General features: G+C 33.1%; 1 non-coding gene across 1 annotated transcript; it reads right to left on the bottom strand.

Moving 5' to 3' along the window:
* Positions 1-226: 226 nt before the first annotated feature.
* TRNAV-AAC (transfer RNA valine (anticodon AAC)) lies at positions 227-299 on the bottom strand. The gene has a single exon. It is a non-coding gene; the product is annotated as a tRNA-Val (tRNA).
* Between the last annotated feature and the right edge of the window lie 17,750 nt (positions 300-18,049).

Below are 18,049 nucleotides of genomic sequence, written 5' to 3'. Positions count from 1 at the left end.
TGAATGGCGTATTACATGGGCTCATCGCTGATTAAAATTTCAAATAAGATTTTGGTGCACAATATTGCTTTTTATGTTCTCTACACACTTTACCTTATTTCCTGTGTTAAAATGGAATATAATATTACTGCATTGTAATTGTACTATTTAAGAGTAAATTATTAGATTTCAAATATCCTTGTAAGATAGCATTATTTTGCTAATTTTAACTATTAAAAAAACAAACTGTTTCCGCCCGGGATCGAACCGGGGACCTTCTGCGTGTTAGGCAGATGTGATAACCGCTACACCACGGAAACTTATTAACTATTGATATAACATACAATCGATTGTTGAAATAAATACAATTTCAAACTTTTAAATATTGAATACTGCTTAAGTTACAATATAAAAAAGTTTTTAAAAACATATTTTATTATTTAAACGGCATTAAAAGACATAAAATCTAAATAAGTTACCCAGAATATTTATTGAAAGTATAACTCTATCGTTCACCTTCCGTATTTGCTAAAGCTACATTCAGAGTTCGTCTTTTGGGAAATACTAGAGAAAATAAAATGTTTATCTTCTTATAAATGTTACAAATCGAATGATATTTCTCCCAGCTCTTGCAGCGAGAATTTTAAAAGCTCTATAAATACTGCTGCATAAAGGAAGGTTCTCTTTATTTATGAAATGATTCAAAATACTAGATTTAGCGGATAACTTCAATGTATTCAAAAACTATCTTTTTAATACTATTATAAAAATTATAAAGGTTTAGATTGATGGACGGAAGGATGTTTGTTACAAGGTATCTCCAGAACGGTTTTAAGGGATCTCGCTGAAATTTTGCTTAGAAGAACCAGATCCAGTCTAGAAGAACACGTAGGTTACTAATTAAGTTTTCTTTAATTCCGCGCGCATGGACTCGCAGGCGACAGCTAGTGTGTGTGTGTGTGTGTGTGTGTGTGTGAAATTATTTAATAAAACTCCAGCACAAAAACATCTGTTGCACGAATGGGTTGGTACGCCCAGTGCAATACCACGACCACACAAAAGACATGAGTCAAGTGTTAGATGAGTGTGTATGTCTGAGGCCTAAATTGTCGCTTCGCTATTTAGGCGAATTTTTAACAGTGGTAGAGCCCTCTTTAACATCTTCGCACGAATTGGCCCGGCTAGCCCGGTGAAATACCACGACCAGACAGAAGACAAACGTGAAGTGGAAGCAATTCCGCGTTTCGTCTGATGAGTGTGTGTCCCGGAGGCCTAATTTAGTCCTCTTTCCTTTCCCCCCTTTTTTCTTGTAAGGAAAGGATGGAAAGTGGATGTGGACTTTTCCGGAAGAGAGGATGCATAGGAAGAGAAAATATTTTTTTTCTGTGTATCCTCTCCTACGTCGATTAAAGGTAGGCAACGCATATGAAATCGCGTATATCTATGGGCAACAGTCACTTTGCTATTTTAGCGATTTCAGGTGGCCGCTCGCTCGTTTGCCATCTTATGTTATTAAAAAAAATTAGGTGACCGCGTGCTCTTTTGTTACAAAAAGCGATAATTTTGTATAGCCATTTCTACAATGGAAATCCACGATAATAATTATAATCTTCTCACCTCCTCGCAATGAGATTAACGAAGAGTGTTACAAATCACGTTTATTACAACACGTGAGAGTTCCTTCAAGTTATTAAACATTAAAGCATAATTAAAATGAACGTTAACTTTATAATTGAATATACCGTTTTGCATTAAGGTTAAATTCAAGTTAAGTCAGTCATTAGAACCAATTTACAATCATTCACCAACATATCTTCAGAATTATTTAGAACTGTCGCCCTCGATCGCGTCTATATGAGATTTAAAAAAAAAGTTTTATTAAATGCCTATGTGTTACTAAACTATGTTCTAGATCTATGACAAATTTAATCGACATCTGTGCAGCTTTTTTGAAGATATGTAAAAACAAATATCCATCCATCCAAACTTTCGCAATCATAATATTAAACTTATATAAAATACAATTCATTGAAGTTTTTTACAAAAGTTTAATGTCTACGAAAGTTTGAATAATTATAATATTAGTAAGAAGTAAGATAAGAAAATGTTTTTACTCTTTTTAATAGTAAATTAATAACCCAGTAAACAAAACATGTGGATAAACATCAAAAATCAAAATTGCCGTTGTACACTTTTACGTGTTTAAAAAAAAAAAATTCCAGCTACCTTCACGCGTTTTGGAGAAAAAGGGTCTTGACAGACAGATGTACGGACAACAAAGTCATCCTATAACGGTTCCATTTTTTCCCTATGAGGTATGGAACCCTAAAAACATATTTAATCAACAACTTTATCAGTGGTAGAGCCCTCTTTAACATCTTCGCACGAATTGTCCCGGCTTGCCCGGTGATATACCACGACCACACAGAAGACAGGCGTCAAGTGGAAGCAATTCCGCGTTTCGTCTGAGGAATGTGTGTCCCGGAGGCCTAATTTAGTCCTCTTTCCCTTCCCATCCTTTTCTTGTAAAGAAGTGGAAGTGGTCTTTCCGGATGAGAGGATGCATGGAAAGGGAAGATATTTTCTTTCTGTGCATCCTCTCCTCCGTCGATTTAAGGTAGGCAACGCATATCCAATTGCGTATGTCTATAGGCAACGGTTACTTCGCTATTTCAGCGATTTCAGGTGGCCGCTCGCTCGTTTGCCACCTTATGATATAAAAAAAATCAAATATCCATTCAGGTGACGACAAACTATAGTAGTAAATTGAATATAATATAATAGACATCTCAATATATGTGACAAAATAAATTTTCTTACACAAATATCTATTCCAACAAAATGTATTCCCAGAACACGTACTAAATATGGCGATTCGGAACATAAACACGCGGCCCCGTTTTTTCCTGTTATAAACTAAAATTGTAACACACACTTGTCGCGTGTTCGGAATACAAATGATCTAGCTAACAATGAGTTTTCACTGCCGGAACATTTGTATAAAAACATATTAGTATCTCTTTCATACTCTTTAATAAAACTGAGATAGCCTTTTTGTTGGGGGATTTCAACATTGATAGCTTTGATGTTACGTAAAGTAGCACTTTGTAGTAAAACATTTAGTATATAACTAGCTGTCGCCCGCGGCTCCGTAGATTTTAAAAGAAATTTAATTAGTGGCCTATATGTTCTTCCAGGCTGTGTTCTAAATCTATACAAAATTTCAGCGAAATTCATGCAGCGGTTCTTTAGATGTCTTCTAACAAACATTCATCCATCCATCCAGACATTCTTATTTATAATATCAGTGAAATAGCTAATACTATTTTCCAGGTCAGTCTTACGTCTTTAATAAGAACGTCTAAGTAAAAACCTTTAAAAAGAACTAAAGAGAAATAAAAGCTTTCTAAAATAATACAGACTAAAAGGAATTGCTTAGTAACTTGAATAGAGAAATGGTAAACGGCAGTATTGAATCAATCAACTTTATTTCTTACTAAAGAGAAAACCTTATTCATTTTTCCTTTCCCGATGTTGACTTAGGTCAGACTCATGATTACATTATGGTAAGTTAGGAAAATGAAGGGCCTTTGAAGAGCGTTTTTTTATATTTCCTGCATACTTTGTGAATATGAAACCGTTTGCTTTATTCATTATCAATATATAAAGGGATTTTTTGATTTAGCATTTTATGACTGTAGTGTAACAAAATACAATTTTTTTTCTATTTTCTGTAAATATCTTTTAACATTTAATTCTTTAATATTACGACATAATAAGCTAAACTTCATAAAATTCATAAAAAAACATCACAAAAATTATTAGGTTTTTAAATAAATTACACGTAAAAAGGTCATATTTTAATTTTAAAACACTTGAAATTAGAAGATGACTATTTAAGAACGCATCAACAATCGCGTTGATATAAATATTATATTTCGATCAACAACTGGTCCTTATCCTTACGTAGGCTCGGCACAGTATGTACTGCTCTATACATCTCTATCGGCAGTCATATCTGAATTTACTCCCTTCTTACGCATATCCTCTTTCACACAATTCATCTATATTTATTTTGCTAAAAACATAAAAAAGATAATTGATATTTTATACACAGATTTTGGTATCAAAAACCCACGGTTAGGATATTTACCACTACACGATCTAAAGTAATCCTTATCGGTGCTTCGTGAGTTAAAAATTACCATACTAAAAAAGTCGCATGAAATTAACCACTTTAATCTCACACGAGCAAGGTCAAAACATTAAATATTTATTTTATTACGACCTACATGAGACTGGAACAAACCCCTGTCAGTGTTTGCTTAGGCCGGCGTCATATTTTGCCGACGAGTTATTTTATACACGATGCGTTTAATTAAAAACACGGATGTTTTACATTTTTAGTAATGAATATTGCTACCGGGTAATTCAGCCGATACTAAATTGTACAATGAATCATTCTCTTCATAATGATTCATTGAATACTAGTTGTAGCCTGCGACACCGTCGGCGCGCAAATAAAGATAGATAAATAAAGCCTTTATTGACAATAATAACTATAATATTACAATATTAACAAACTTATTTCCTAATAATATTGTACATAATTAACGTATATTATATATATGTACAATTTATTATCCCCAGTGCTCAGCGCCTAGTTGCATTTTTCCTTCGACATAGGCCTCGTCTACTCTCTTCCACACCTCTCTATCGCGCGCTAATCTTAGCCATCCCTTTAGTAAATCGTCTTCCCATCTTTTAATTTGCCGTCCTCTTTGCCGTTTCCCTTCTCTGGGATACCAATCCATGATGTCTTTAGTCCATTATCGCAATTAAAAGAAAAACTTAATTAGTAGCCTATGTCTTCTTCCAGTTTATGTTCTACATTTATGTCAAATTTCATTAAAATCCGTTGAGCCTTTCTGGGCATACGTTCTAATAAACATCTATTCATGATAACACTAGCTCTTAATCAATGGTATTTTTGGTACAAAAAGTTATCAAAAATATCATCATCATCATCATGATCAGCTCACTATACGTCCCCACCGAGGGGCTCGGAGCCTACCCTAAGTTAAGGGTCATAGTCAACAACGCTGGCCAAGTGCGGGTTGGTTGACTTCACACATTTTTGAATTTCTTCTCAGATATGTGCAGGTTGCATCACGATGTTTTCCTTTACTGTAAGAACGACGGATAAATATACATATGTATATCGGAAATGGAAAAACACATTGATACATGGCGGGATTCGAACCCAGGACCTGCAGATTGCAAGTCAAGTGCTTGACCACTGAGCCATCGAGGGTCCAAAAATATATGATCCGATAAATAAAAAAAACATGACAAAATGTAACAGTAAATACAAATAAACACATCGGGAATAAACTCTGCAGTTCCATTCCCATGCCGTTAAAGTTTTAAAATATATAGAGTTTATTTGACACCAACTGTCCTGAAAAATCATTTCATATTGCTTCAGAGTCAAAGCGACAATGTTGCATAAACTTTTGTGGCAGATCGTTTGCATTCGCTACGTTATAAAATTGAATTTATAACAATATACATATTTTTTAATTTATTATCTAATAATATTCGTTGAATTATTAACAAAATTAACTTTGAGCAAAATAAACTTCTGAATAGAAATTAATAATTAAAATAATTAAGTGTAATGCATTTTTTTAAATTCATACAACTTTTACTGACAAACCGCTACACCACGGCTACGCTGCTACGCTATTTCTACGTCGCTACGTTGTTATTACGGTTGATGTGAACATGGTCCAATAAAATAATTAATTAATGATTTATTAGCATTTTATATATAGTATCCATAGCAAAATTAAAAAAAAACTGTAGAAATAATTCAACCAAATGATTACGATTATAATTTTGTTCCATGATCCTATTACCATATAAAGTTAAAGCTGGGAGAATTAAAGTAACAAAAAGGTGTGTCATTTCGCTATAATAAATTATTAAGTTAATCCAACACGTTACCTTTGGTCTCATAAAGATTACCGCGACTGCAGCTACGACATGAATTATATTAAAGCTTTATACACTTTTAGTACACTCTTAATATAATTTTAACAGTTATATTTTTATTCAAACTTTCGTGAGACATTATATTATACTAAAGTGATATATAAACACGGCTAAACACTCACGTATATTCGTCAGTCAGTGAGCGACGGGCCGAGTCCGCGAAATAATACCAGTACCACTCGTCCTGATGAAGGGGCTCGAAACTAGTCGGTGCCGCCACCGGACGAATTTACGTGAATGTTTAGCCGTGTTTATATTATATATCAGTTTAGTTATTTTTTTCAACATTAAAAATGTAAAGCAAATGAATAAAATTTTCGAAGATTCTTTCTCCTATATAATTATTGTAGTGATTTAATTTTAATAGTATTGCATATTATTATTTTAGAAAAAAATAGGACGGAAGTTCGCTTCCCGCAATATTTAAGGCCTCTTGCACACTGCCGCGTAAGCGAAGCGTGACATGAAAGCGAAGCAAAAATGGAACCTAATCTTATTTTGAAACTAGATTTATTTTCGTGTGATATACTCAATTGATAAATGGTTTTCTGTAACGAATCAAATACACGCCAAATTTTTTATCGTAAACAAGTAATTTTACTTTTTTTTAATTAATAAAAAGCTTGAAAAAGGCAACCTTTTTTAATGGCATAAAGCTCAATTATATTTGCGATCAAAATGTGTTCTGCTCTCCACTTCGGATTGTGTCCCTTTAGGGAACCTAGCAGCGTTTAATTGGGAACCCTAAGATGACGAAGTCGCGGGAAACAGCTAGTTTAATAATAATTTCTACGTAAATTATGTTTATATTTCGTATACATGTGTGTGTTTTTATAAAATGGAAATTTTACGAAATAAAACATTTTATATTACGAAATTTACACCTCTTTTGTATCGGCTGTATTTCCGTAATGGATTGCCTGAAAATTTTACCGAATGAATTCGTATAACGAACGTTTCATGACTGACTATGGAAATAAAAAATAACATATCTTTTTTTGTTATCAAAATTGAAGATAACATGAAATAAGAATGTTTATTTTATAGTAACTGGTAAAAAAATTATTGAAGAAAGAAGGTCTTATTCCAATAAGAGTTACTTATTAAGGAATGCCATATATAAGACCTTTTTTATACGAAGAAAATAAGTCGTACTAATGTTATAAATGCGAATGTTGGATGGATGGATGTTTGTTTAAAAGTATCTTAAGAACAGCTTAACGGATCACAATGAAATTTCGCATACATATAGAACATAGTCTGGAAGAACACATAAGTTACTAATTTTTTTTTCAGACAGAGTCGCCGACGACCGCTAGTCAAAATATAAAAAAAAATAATTTCATGAAAATGCATAAAATTTTATAACATTGACAGCTGTCAAGGTATTTTAATACGAGACTTCATTTTTAAATGAATTTCAGTATTATTTATATATACCTACTTCATTATTTGTAAAAATCTCCTTATAACGAACTGACGTAAAAGATTCTCTTGATTAAGGCAGTATAAGTAGACATCTGTCATATTTGTGATGTTCCCTGTTTGAAGTCAAATAATTCTTTTAATAATAAAATACAACATTTATTTCATTCAAACTTTCGTGAGACATTATACTAAACTGATATATAAACATGGCTAAACACTCACGTATATACATCAGTTTAACATTTATTTCTTTTGTATATCTTGATTTCCTTACAAAATATTCACCTGGTAAAGAACTGGTCAAGTTTTTGATTACTTTAGTAGTGTAATAGGTTGAGAGGTCCCGCTCAGAGATGCGTGGAGTACTCCATCTGATGGCGAACTTGCGCCTTATAAGGCGATGGCGCGACTGGAAATATTGCTACGCTCTGCTAAGCACACCCAGCTTTTTGAAGGCCAGCTTGGTCTTGTCGTCCAAGTGACCGCCAAACTGGACGATATGTCAACACTGAAAATATTGATACCGGCTTAGACTTTCAAAACGAAGATCAAAAGACAAAGGTAAATAATAAGGTTTTTTCTTGACTACTACAATATACACACAAATTAATCAACCAATTTAGTAAGCTGCTGTAAGACGCATCTGCGGTTCCTCTGGTATCCTTACTTTTTATATTGGAAAAGTATAAAACGTAAGAAATAAATAAATCTATGCAGTAATCTTCTTTATTTACTAGGTTAACTTAATTGGGTAACTTACTAAGACTCGACCTTGACTTTATTAACGCTGACGCAGAAATAATGTGATATTTATTCTGACAATTATTTTTTATCAGTTCATTAATATTTGTAGTTATACTTTAATATCCGTAAATAAATTTAAGGCATATTTTAATCTGTATCATTTATTTATACGTAAATTTGCAATGAACTTTTATCTTTCAATCACGTTAGTACAACTAAACGTATATGTATGAAAACACAGAAGTAGTTTTTTTATATCAAAATCGAATTGATTGCAAAAAATAATTGACCATAAGAAGGCATCCTTGAGTGACATAGGATTAATCTTACTGTTTGGATGGATGGTTGGATGTTTGTTAGAAGTTATCACAAGAACGGCTTAACATATCTTGATGAAATTTTGGCACAGATTTAAAACAAAGTCTGGATAAACATAGGCTACTCAATTTTTTATTAATTCCCTGTGGACGGAGTCAAGGGCAATAGCTATCATTGAATATAAAAAAAATCTCCACCGTTGTGAAGCTCGGATGACCGCTAGTGAATTGATCGGAAATCATGTTACCTATTGTTATCAAACTGTAGACAGAACTATTTAGCATTCAATTGAAATTGATACAAGTTGACTTGCAAACTCCGCCAGTCGATTGTTGTCACAGTATTCAATGGTTGTACATTTAAGTCATATTATGTTAAAGATATCGGACACTACGTTGCATATTTTTTATTAAAATTATTAGCAGATTTTTTTCTAAATTTACTAATATTTCTTTGACCATTCCAACTAAGCTCTATGCTTGTGCTAGGATATGGTTTACGACAATAGTCGAATGGCGGGATTCGAACCCTCGACCTCGTGATCGGAAATCCGTACCCTTAACCATTAGGCTATTGACGCTTATTGACATTTAAAATAGTAAAATTTTCTAACTTCGAATTAATTCATCATCATCAGCTCACTGTACGTCCCCACCGAGGGGATCGGAGCCTACTCTAAGTGAGGGTGATTAGGCCATAGTCAACCACGCTGGCCAAGTGCGGGTTGGTGTACTTCACACATATCTTTTGAATTTCTTCTCAGATATGTGCAGGTTGCATCACGATGTTTTCCTTCACCGTAAGAACGTCGGATAAAAATGTACATGTGTAAATCGGAAATTGAAAAACATATTGTTACATGGCGGGATTAGAACCCAGGACCTGCAGATTGCAAGTCAAGCTTGACCACTGAGCCACCGACGCTCCCTTAATTCTCTTCGAATTAATTAACATTTATTATTTAATTATGTTATAAGATTATTAAATAGCCTATGTTACTTCTTGATAATCTACCATTACAATGTTAAAGGAATTTTTACATCGATCTACTATTTTAAGAGTTAATTCGGCAGAAACATACATTAAAAAATATATTTTTATACTATTAGAAGTAAACAAGCTGTCGCCCGCGACTCCGTCCGCGTGTTTGTCTAAAAAATAAAAAATTAATTAGGAGTGGACTACCCTTAACATTTGGGGGGATGAAAAATAGATGTTGGCCGATTCTTAGACCTACTCAATATGCTCGCAAAATTTCATGAGAATCGGTAAAGCCGTTTCGGAGGAGTATGGGAACGAAAATTGTGACACGAGAATTTTATATATAAGATAAAACTGCTTAATTTTGTTTCTCCTAACTACAATAAATGTATTGTAGATGATTCTATGTTGCAATTTAGTTGCGATCTGTGATATTTCATTAAAATCCTAGTAATCTTACTAATATTATAAATGCGAAACTTTAAATGGATGGATGTTTGTTAGAAGTTTGGAAGAAATGTAGAAGATGGAAGAACACATAGGCTTCTTAACAAACTTTTTTTAATTAGGCACAGACAAAATTGCGACTAAAAGCAAGTTACTTATATTTTAAAAATAGTTAATTACGCTGGTTTGTGGACTCTTATTCCATTCAGTTGTAAAGAAACGTACTAGCGGGCTAAAGCAAAGGATAGCATCTTTTTTCTGTAACACATAATGGCTAAACATACGCTCAAAGGAAGCTGTGGTAATGCGCGCAAAGTATGTAATGGGCTGAGAGAAAAGCTTAAGGCGTTTGCATGTGCAGGCTCATTTGGTCGCAAACAAAAGACTTTGAGGTTTGAGATTTTTCTTTATTTTAAATATTAAACTGTTTTGTAGATAGTGCAGTATGATTAGATTCCATTTTGTTTTGTTTTGTAAGGTTTATTAACTTGTTGATAATTATTATTTAAAAAGCTCTAATTAGCACTATTAAAATGTTTATAGTATTTACTTCTCTACAATTATTATTTTATTCTCTTTGTTGCCGACAGATACGGAACTTTTTACACTTTTTTATTCATAATTGTTATATTTTTGAATTTAGAACTTTATATGTTTTATCTTCCTTTTTCTCTATTTTTAAACCATGAGTTGTAAATATATTCTTGTAACAGTGCGTGCTTTTCTCCTTATTTCTAATAATTCTATTTAATATTTTCATTTTATCTTTTTATTATATAACATAATATTCCAAAATTCATCTTAATCCTAAAGCTCTTCCATCCTTACATATTCGGTCGTCTTTACTCTTTGATTACATATTAGCGATTTCCCGCGACTTTGCTTGTGAGGTATAAAAAGAATATAGTCGTAGTTTTAGTAGTAAATTGTATGTAGTAATATAGTTGTAGTTTCCAAATATTAAAAAAAAAATATCATTTCCACAGTTTTGAAATAGACTCCAATAGAATAGATAGAATAGATCCTTGAATACATTCAATGCAAACAAATAAACAAATAAAAATAAATCTCTTTGGAATTTTATTATATTAAATAGAAATGCGTTTTAAAATAATTAGCTAAAAGCTTCCACAACCCGACATCATCTCATAGAACTTTATTCCCTTAACCTTATCTTAATTAATGTTGTATTTGTACCAGGGTATAAGAAATGAGCGGGAGAGAAATAATTTAGTGAGAATAGGAAGCATTAGTTGCTGACCTGATTGCTCCCGGTAAACAATTAGCGACGCTTTTCGTGTTTCATTAGCAGGTAGACCGACATATTTTATCGTAATTATGTGCCCAACTAAATGTGTTTGTTTATTAGATTTTCCTTGCATCGTATATTTTGTTATTTACTACTCAAATATACTTTGTGATGTGATTACGATAATTATATCAATATATTTTTTTCATACAACATAACTCAAACTCAGAGGGGTAGGCAGAGACAACGGACCTCTATTTGGCTTGATCCTGACATACCTCTCTTGAATCTATCTTCATACATCTATGTATATACATGCACGTAGCTTCTGTTTCTCTTAATTACGCCCTTCTTGAATATTTCATCAATCTTGACAGTATAAGACCCTATGCGACGGCCTTGACCGACACTGCCGCTAAATTTCGGGACATAAATTGTATAATTATATACATTTCTCAAAGAAATCGCATAGTTCCATGGCTAGTTGCAATAGTTGAAAAAGACTTTATAAGCCAAAACTTAGTGGCCTTCAAGAAAGAGTGTTAACCTCCCTTAAACGCCGGCAACGGATCTGCGGTTCCTCTGGCATTGCGGATGGGCGTCGGATCAAATAATTTTAGGTGATACATTGCTCGTTTGCTCCCTTCTCTCATAAAATAAATCGTTTATTCATTTTCTCTGGTATTGCAAATGTTTATGGATATTTAACGAACAATAGACTAATTAGATTCTCTACCAAAATCAAAGAGTAATCATGAATAATATAATTGCATGTCTCTATGGTATAGAGATGCAATTATATGCAGTCAAATATAATCAATTAAATGAGCAAAATTGAGTAAATGTAAGGTTTGTTTGTGAACTCTGTTGTTTGTGAACCCTCGTAGGAACTATTTGCAGTTCAGAATGAAATTGAAGCAGACGGACCAAGTAACGTTGTTAACGTTGGAATAGTTACCTCGGAACGTTATAATTTAGACGAGTTACTAAGAAATTGGCTTTCATATTGAATCAATTCGAATTAACCTGTGTCCAAGCCATTTACTTTAAAGTATATGCTCTATTAGCTTATATAATTTACATCATCAAGCTTATCCCTACGGAGGATCGGCACAGTATGTACTCCTCCATACATCTGTATCATATTGGAATTCACCCCCATCTTACGCAAAACCTCTTTCACACAATCCATCCATACTTTTATAATTTACATAACAACTAGCAATAAGTATGGATTTAAGTCTAACAATTTAATATTTTATAGTACCAAAATAGTGTAGTCATGTAATTGAATGTAAATTAATTTACTACACACGCCACTTACATTTGGCGCAGCCCTGGCACACCTTTCTCGTCTTCTACATTCCTAAGCTGAAAACCATAGCACGTATTATATAGTATGTTCCTGATATGTTGTGTTGGATTCGTTGTTACGTTATTATTCAGTTTATACTAAGCTGAATTTTTGTGGCTATTAATGAATTGCTTTCATTCAATATTTAAAACGATTGTTTTTCAACAAATTTTACTTTTTTATATCATGAGGTGGCAAACGAGCGAGCGGCCACCTGAAATCGCTGAAATAGCGAAGTGACCGTTGTCCACAGTCGTACGCAATTGCATATGCGTTGCCTACCTTTAATCGACGGAGGAGAGGATGCACAGAAAGAAAATATATTCCCTTTCCATACATCCTCTCATCCGGAAAGTCCACTTCCACTTCCCATCCTTTCCTTATAAGAAAAAAGGTGGGAAGAGAAAGAGACTAAATTAGACCTCCGGGACGCACACTCATCAGACGAAACGCGAAATTGCTTCCACTTGACGCTTGTCTTATGTGTGGTCGTGGTATTTCACCGGGCGAGCCGGGCCAATTCGTGCAAAGATGTTAAAGCGTGCTCTACCACTGTTATACTGTTACTAAAGGCAATCTACATTATGTGCACTTTAATTTATATATAGCAGCTGCATATTTTTATATAACGCTTTGTTCGTGAACGAGCAATCAATATGTCGCAAGCACTAAGTCTGTTGTCTCTCCGCAAACTTTCCTGATGCGCGTCCGATGGCCACTAATATCGAGTTACTGACTGCCGCACGCCGGCACCACGATAATGGCTTATTTTTGCAGCTAGAAAATAAGAAACAAAATCAGAGTGCAAGCAAAATCTTTTAGTAATGGCTTGTAACTTGAAAACTGTTGTTTATAGAGAAAGAAAGAAGATTTCTTCTTGAAGGTACTTAGTAATAAGTAATAAAACAAATGATGCGTTTTCGAGTAAAAAGTAAATATGACAAAAACAATTGAGGAATATAGTTAAAATTCTACTAACATAGAAGCGTTTACATTTTAAGTATCGTAAAAAAAGACATTACCGCTTTGTTGACGCCATAAACGCAATATGTTTCAATTTTTATTTAAAAAAAAACTTTTATTAGTGTCAAATATATTAGCAATTACTAGTGTGTTGTGTTCTAAATTTAATTTATGAATTGTTGGAAGTCTACTTAATATAAATACGAGTATATCTAACTATGTTTTTTTATATTTTAAAGCGCATCAGGATTATGGCCACAGCTTACTAAAAACTACTTTGACAAAAAAAAACATTCTGAGTTTTTTTTTTAAAGGAACAACAAAACTAGAACTGTACTGGCCAGTAACGATAACGTTAAAAAAATATAACGATGTAGCAGTTGTATAGTAACTAAACTATTTTTATTTCACGTTCTATTCCAAATATGAACCCTGACAATATTTAAAACTAAATTATTTTTATGTATATTAGCCATTTAAATTAAAAAACTTCCCGCCTTCTGTCCTGGACAAACTTTTGTAACTCACTGCCTTACATAAATTAAAAATAAAATATTATGTTATTAATATAATTTTTATCAAAGACTGTTTTTATTAAATGTATGCAAATTTCAATAGAAGCTAAATATAATTGAATAGAGATTGAATAAAACCGACACGTAAGTCTATCTTTAGAATTTCCAAGGCCTTCTTTATAAAATGCTTTCGAATACATTCTTACAGCTTTACTTGTAATAAATGGCATTCTCAGCGTAAAATCTTTTTAATCATCGCTTTCTGTAATCATTTTATTTAGAAGAAAAAATATATTTCCAGCCTGACTTTACTCCCTATATACTGACTTGTAGTAGATCAGACAAACCAATGTATTTTAGCGATTGTCTGGCGATTGAATTGGGCACCGTTTTCTTTCTAAGTCCAAAAATGAAGTCATAGACACATCCACGCCGAGGGGCTTGTCCTCAAGTCCCCATTGACAGGTCTGGAGCCTACTTTAAGTTAGGGATATCTAGGCCATAGTCAAACATGCTGGCCCGGTGCGGGTTAACTTGACACATATCTTTGCATATGTTCGCAATTGCATATAGGTTGCATCAAGACGTTTTCATGACAAATTTCTACGGACACGTTACTGATCGAATATCGCAAATATTCATGATACACCCTATGACAATGCGCTATTTTATGTCGTTTCAGAATAAACTTATCGTTGGTTTTTGAGATAGAAATCTTTGTTCAAACATATCGTCATCCTGTTATTATTTTGGAAAGAACAGAGATAACGAAATGTTTTAATTGGGGATTTCGCTCTCAGAAACCCACGATTAATTCTAAAATTAAATACAAACTGCTCAGTAGTAACCTACTGCATTGAATACTAGTCCAACTTTCCGATCAAACTATTTAGCGTTAACCGAAATTGAAATAATCGAGCAGACGAACTTTGTCATTACAGCCGCAGCGAACATTTTACATTTGCTCCGCTCGGCTGTCGACTAACTCGTGAAATTGCCTTTACATAATTCTAGTGGCGATTGTGTTCAGTTTGACTGTCATTTGTTTTTATTTGAAACGGACCATGATTACAAATATGTCAAAAAACATCTTGTGGTGTCTTCATGAAACTATTCATTATTTTTTTTGTTTATATCATAAGGTGGCAAACGAGCAAGCGACCACCTGTAATCGCTGAAATAGCGAAGTGACCGTTGCCCATAGATATACGCAATTGCATATACGTTGCCTTTAATCGACGGAGGAGAGGATGCACAGAATGTAAATATTTTCCCCTTCCATGCATCCTCTCATCCGGAAAGTCCACTTCCACTTCCCATCATTTAAATAATAGGTTTTTATCCCATTTTTGAGAATGTTAATTGGATTATCTATCTATTTATTTATTTGCACATTTTGCCTTTTTAGGCATTGTTATATAAAATCTACTATCTTGTTGAAGACCATTCACACATTTTAGGCTCTAGGAGATGACAATGAAATTGATATTATAAAAATACAAAAAATACACCAAGAACGAAAATTTGAGGAGTATAAGATGAGCGTGGTTTGGACATGTTATGCGGAGGGATGATGATGATATAAGCAAAAAGTAATGAGATTGAATGAGGATGGCTACAAAGGTAGAGGAAGACAAAAAAAAGTATGGAATGATTGTGTGAAAGAGGATATGCGTAGGAAAGGGGTAGACTCGGATATGACGGCTGATAGAGATGTATGGAGGAGTAGTACATACTGTATCGACCATCGATAGGGATAAGGGCAGGTTGATGATGACAAAAAATACACCAAGAAAAAAATTTTCGTTAGTTAAAAGTTGTTTAATCTATCAGGCTTTGCTGACTCTACCAATGTTATTAAATGGTGATGTTTAGGACAAATTGTTTAAATAGTCACTAAATTTGATTTAAAACAAATAAATCCGGCATAACTAAATAAATTAAATATTAAATAGGTATGTGAAATCCAAACTGCTATCGTATCGAAAGCACGGCTCGTATCTCTGTTGGAGCAAACAGCCGCAAATTGCTATTTTCAAATGACAGACTCTGAATTAATACGTGCTCAAAGCTGTTGCGAGACCGGATCGTTTCAATATTGAGATTCGGGAGTACGACGGGATAATTTAATGCAGTATCTTCAACTTGAATTTCTAACATATGTGTTCTATTCCCCTTAACAAACCTTTATTTAGTTTCACCTGTCACAATGTTTCTTATCAAATCTTGCAAATTAAACATGTTTTTTTTTGTCACACGCCTTCATGTAATAAAAGTATGTCAAACTAAGCCTGCCAGGTAAAACAATCGTTCAAACGTTTTGAATATTAGAAATGATTGAACAAAAGCTAAACAATTTTTTAGAATGATTGTGCTCATGGAGCTGAAATTTTGCATACAAGTGTAAATCGCGTGACAATGAAACATTATGATGTCAGAGTTGGAAGGTCACATGAATTTTATGTTTTTTAAAAATTAATTAAACAAAAATTATATTTAAAACACACTAACAAATATGTTTTTGAAATTAGCTAAATCTAAAAAAAATGTTATCTGAATCCTAAAAGTTAAAGACGTCTTATTATATAAGAATTCTAATTTGCTAGTGTATATAGGTATAAGAAAGTATATGTCAATATTATCTTTTCTTGATGTTTGTTGCCGATTACCACAAACATTAATATCTCCGTCAATGTAGACTCTAATGCAACGGAATAAAGACGTGATTTTAACAGATTAGAGAACGAGAAGTTTAAGTTTCCTTTCAAAAGGAAACTTGTTCTGTTAATTTTTTCTCAGATCTCGCCCTCTCAGCTTAATTATTTCTTTACTTCAGAAAGGAATAATGGAAAACAAAGGCAAAAGAAAGTTTTTAATGAACGAGTTTGCGGGAAAATGATAAACAAGGAATGAATAGAATGCAAGTGACTTTTATACAATGGAACACTAAGCAATTCATAGTTTACGAAAATTATAACGGTTTAACTTGAAAAAAAACTGAATGACACTTTCAAAGTCAAAGGGTTAAACCGACAAATATATCTGACCAGGTGAACATAATTACATAAGTGTCTCCCTGTCAACGTCAGAATAGTAGACAAATATATCTGACCAGAAGAGCATAATTTAAATAACTCGTTAACACCACCCTGCCTACGTCAGAAAAGTATCACACGATTCTTGTCCTATTGAAGCCTTGTCTCCTATTCCGTGTCATTTTCTGTGCCCAATTCAGTTTTACGTATTTTCTGACAAAACTTAACAGACAGTGTCTCTGTTGACAGAAACAATGTTATGTTTACAAATAAGCAAGTCTTACGAATAGCCAATTAAAGCTCTTTCACTAAGTGATTTTGAAATAATAATGAAGTTATACCACTTTAATAATATACTGAGGTACTGCTCCTGAATATAGAGTCAAGAATAACAAGCGGAGGAGTTTATATTAAAAAATTAAACCTAGAAAATATTAATTTACTTATATCGCTAGCAGTGTTTGATGATAAAGAAAAAAAAATATTACTTTCTTCTAGACCAATGGTTCTCAAAGTGGACCTAAAATAAGTTACACAGTTAAGTTCGCACATAGAAGAAATGTAGCATCAGAGTATTTGTCAAATAAATTAATTTTTTCTAAGGGGTCAATTGGCAAAAAAGTTTGAGTTCTAGAATTTTGAATTTAATAATCTTTTTTTAATCATAAAGTTTACCTTCCAGCGTATCTTATGGCAAGAGCATTAACATGTTCAACAGTTAAATTACTTCGCTCAGTAAACAATGTAAGGATTGTTTTGTATTTTCATTTTATTAAAAATAACAAAATATTTGATAAATATTTTTATAGCCTTTTAAATCGCTTTTTTAGTTTATAAAATAAAACATTTTATGTTGATCCCATGTGAGTAGGATAAGGCTAGTGATGGTGGTTCCTATTATTTATCTAGTATATATCTAGTTTAAGCCAACACAATGTTGCAAGCTAAGCACGTGCCCGTGCCTGTGTCCCATCAAACG

Source organism: Papilio xuthus, unplaced genomic scaffold, assembly GCF_000836235.2.
Source record: "Papilio xuthus unplaced genomic scaffold, Pxut_1.1 DF827870.1, whole genome shotgun sequence".
Classification (NCBI taxonomy): Eukaryota; Metazoa; Arthropoda; class Insecta; order Lepidoptera; family Papilionidae; genus Papilio; species Papilio xuthus.
The sequence above is the reverse complement of the archived record's forward strand: the minus strand, read 5'-3'. Positions and strand labels throughout refer to the sequence as shown.